The sequence below is a fragment of the Phytophthora infestans genome, genomic scaffold (genome assembly GCF_000142945.1).
Source record: "Phytophthora infestans T30-4 supercont1.339 genomic scaffold, whole genome shotgun sequence".
In the NCBI taxonomy this organism is placed as follows: domain Eukaryota; phylum Oomycota; class Peronosporomycetes; order Peronosporales; family Peronosporaceae; genus Phytophthora; species Phytophthora infestans.
This window is the reverse complement of record NW_003303420.1, coordinates 1-4,193: the sequence shown is the minus strand read 5'-3', so window position 1 is coordinate 4,193 and position 4,193 is coordinate 1.

Genomic DNA, 4,193 nt, shown 5'->3' with positions numbered 1-4,193 from the left:
GGGGATACTCCTGGGTTATGCCCGAGAACTGTCCCACGTGGAATTCCTGTGAGGACATGTTCTGGGCGTGGGTGGAGACTCTCAAGTACTCGCCCACGGAGGTATGGGAACTCCATGAAGATCAGCAGCTGTCCCACATCCTGGACCAGCGTGATCTTCGTGTGAGGTTTGGCGACTTGATCAGCAAGCGTATGCTGGCAAGGGACATCCTGAAGCGCGCGGCTTCTAGCGCTCACGATGAGCGCGGGTACGGTGTGTATTCATCGTCCGTACCCCGTTCGGGCAAGAAGCCCCGGACTACTTATGAAGCTGCCGCCGCTTCTGTTCCCAGATTGCGACAGCCTTCGGGCAGTCAATCAGGAGCCGTTCAATCGGCTCCCACGAGTTCTCGGAGTGGGCATAACCCCTCCACTTCACGAGGAGCTGTCGCTTGCCGCGACACCGTTGCTCCTGGAGGATCCGCTCCACGTGGAAGTGGGCTTCTTCATTCCGGTCAAGCAGGGGCGGAGGTGCCCTCGTACGCGTACGAGTACTCGGCGCCTCCCGAGAGCCACTCTCGTCCGAGTGCTCCGACTGCGGGTCCGACACAGGACCCTGAGGTTGACCGCCTCCGTCAACGTGTCCTCGTGCTTGAGATTGCACTTGGCCTGGGGACTGGCGGTAATGCTGCCGCCTAGGCCGGGAATCAGGGAGAGCTCGCTCGTCTTGCGGGCCGCCTGGACCTGGTGGAGCGAGAGGTCGCGAGCCTGCACCTGCGGGTGGATCGCCGGGCCTCTTCGTCCGATCTGGACGAGGCCTTTCGCATGATCCGACGGATCGAGGCTTTGTTGCCACGTCCGGAGCCGCCTGCGGCACACTCCCAGACGTACGCGTATGGTGCGTACCCGGCGTACTCAGCGTACTCGGCGTATGGCGCCGGGGTCCGTTCGTATGGAGCCCCTCCGGCGTACGGTCTTGACCGCAGCCTTGCCGTCCCGACCGAGGCTTGGGTGCCTGCTCCGACGCCCTCGTCGACGACTGTGACCGGCCCTCGCTTCGAGGAGCTGGGTCAAGGGGGGTCTGCGAGTCAGCAACCCCCTGCGGGTCAAAGTACCGCTTAAGACGTCCGACATAGAACGTCGGGTGCGTCTTCATTGACTTTGGAAGGTCGATGGTGTACGACGCACCATGTCTGGCCAGGACTGCAAAAGGTCCGATGAAGCGGTGCTTCAGTTTGTTGCTGCCGACAGAGCTAACAGTGTCTAGAGGTAGGTTCCTCGTGTCTAGCAACACTAAGTCACCAACCTCAAATATACTTAAGTTTCTTCTTCCTTGTTTGTCTGAGTACTCCTTTTGTTTATCTTGGGCCGCTGCCATGGCATCGCGGACCCTGCTGACAATGTTCAGCTTGGTATCCATAAAGGATTTCACCTGTTTCCGCAGCGAAACTGGCCTCACATCCGAGACCTGGGAGGAAAGGGCTTTCCGAGCCTCTCCCCACTTAGAATAGAGGAGTCAGTGTCTCCTCCAAGAGTGAGAGGCACTCTGGGGTGGCGGAAGCCGTTCAAGTAGAACGACGTGAACCCCGTGGACGCGTGCACCGCGTTGTTGAGCGCAAACTCAACAACTGGAAGCTACGACGACCACGTACGTGGCGCTGCCGCGCACACACTGCGCAGAGTGTCCTCGAGCACTCGATTAACGCGCTCTGTTTGGCCGTCTGTCTGCGGATGATCCGCAGTGGACATCTGCAGACGAGTTCCCAGTAAAGGGAACAGCGTTTTTCCAAAACGCAGCAGTGAACCGCGGGTCTCGGTCCGAGACAATCGTCTCCGGGAGACCGTGATAGCGGAACACGCCATCGACGAACAACCTTGCGGTTTGTTCGCCCGTCACAGTGACGGGAACTGGAGCAAGATGTACCATCTTGCTCAGCCGACACACGACCACCAAAATTCCGGTGTTGCCGTGTCCGTCGGCGGGAAGCCCAAAGATGAAGTCAAGACTCATCGACTTCCAACAATCAGCCGGTACGGGCAGGCTCTGTAGTGGAGCCGAAGAGTGCCCTGCGGGTTTAACCCGCTGACATGTTTCACATGTCTTGACGTACCGGGCGACCCACTTGTACATGTGGGTCCACCAGAAGGACTGAGAGACCGACAGAAAGGTCTTCTCGCGGCCCAAGTGGCCGCTGGAGGGCGCGTCATGCGCCTCCGCGAGGATGTCGAACTTCAGATCCTCGTCGTTGGGTACAACCACCCGTGGAGGATCAGTGGGCTCTACCCGATAATAGAGGAGGCCCTCCTTCAACTCATATCGGTGGAGCCGTGAGCGCTGTCGCGACGAGAGCCAGTCGGACTTCGCGCTCGTTCCGGCCTTAAGGAACTCGACGATAGGCGCGACAGCCTCATCGTCCCGATACGCCATGCGTATCCGATCATATAGATCCGTTGTCACCCGCGTGATGTGGGCCAACTCATAGTCGGGACGCCTAGAGAGGGCGTCCGCAAGCACGTTGACCTTGCCCGGCTTGTACTCGACGCGGAAGTTATATTCCGCGAAGAAGGACAGCCACCTCGCCATCCGTTGGGAGAGGTGAGGCGAGTTAGTCGCCGTCCTCAAGGACGCGTGTTCTGTGTAGATCACAAAGGGCGTAGAGCCCAGAAGGTGAACACGGAACTTCACAAGGGCATATTTCATTGCCAGGAGCTCCTTGTCATGGACAGGGTAGTTCCGCTCGGCGGCTTTGAGCTGCCTGGACTGGAATGAGATGACGCGCTCATGTCCAGCCGTGTCGGCCTGCAGCAATGCACACCCGATGGCGTAATTGGAGGCGTCGCAGACGATGCTAAACAGCTTCGTCTCGTCCGGCAGGGCCAGGACAGGGGTCTCTTGGAGACTGGCCTTGATGCTGTCAAAAGCATCCTGGTGCTCTTGCTCCCAGCGCCAGTCGACACAAGGGCTTAGCGAAGCCCGCGTACCCTGCACTGTACTTGTGAAGGTAGTTGGCCAAGCCAGACCACTTTCGAGGATCCTTCTGGGATCGGGGCGTTTGCCATGCTGCTATGGCCTTGACCTTGTCTGGGTCAGCCCGAACGCCCACGTTGCTGACGAAGCAACCGAGAACTTTAATCTCTGGTGACGCGAAAACGCACTTGTCGATGTTGGCGTAGAGCTTGTTCGCTCGCATCACGTCCAACACTCGACGGAGGTGTCCTAGATGCACCTCCATGGCCGTATTGCCTCCCTCGGCACGGCTATGGACGAATATGTCGTCGAAGTACGTCTGTACGAAGGTACGCAAAGGGCGGAACAATTGCGTCACCAGGCGATTGAACGTCGCCGGGGCGTTAGACAAGCTCTGCGGCATGACGAGCCACTCCCAAAGCATGCCGCTTGGAGTGCTTACCGCAGTGAGCGGGATGTCACTCTCTCGCATCAGGATTTGGTAGTATCCGTCTACCAAATCCAGCGAACTGTACAGTACGCTCCCGGCCATGTTGTTCAACAACACATCCTTTCGTGGGATCGGTGTTTGGGCCGGCACCGTTGCGTTGCTCAGCTTGTTATAAGCGTGAACCAGACGCCACTTTCCGTTCGGCTTACGAACGCAGAAAGTCGGCGTCGAGTGCGGGGATTTCGATTCCCGCACCATGCCTGCCTTCGCTTTCGCGGCGAAGAAGGCATCAATGACCTCGCACTGTTCGCGCGGGAGAGGCCATTGCCTCGTGACACAATACTTTGTGCCGGGAACGAGATCAATCTCGTGCCGTACGCCTCGATCCTGTGGGAGTTGGGTCGGTGGGTGTTTGTTCACCACGTCCGCATACTCCGTCACCAAAGGATACACCGGATCCTTGGGGTTCTTGAGAATCTCAGAACCCAAGCGCGCCTGACGCTGCTTGTTCATGTCTTTCAGGACGTTCTCGTCCAAGACAGAGGAGGAGTTCAGCTCCTCCTGAGTGGTCTCAGGTCTCATGAGTACCATCTCAGCAATCTCTCCAGCCTTGAGGTTGGCCAGGAAAGACTCAGCCGTCATTTCCTCGAGGTTCAGTATCTCCGCAACCTCTGGCAACGGTTCCAAGTGGACACCAGATGCCTTGACGGGTAAACCTGTCTCGCCATCGAAGATGTGATAACACTCTTCCACCGGCCTTGTCGGAGGAGCCCGGGCCCTGGACTCCGAGTCTGCTTGAAGCGACGTCGATCGGAAC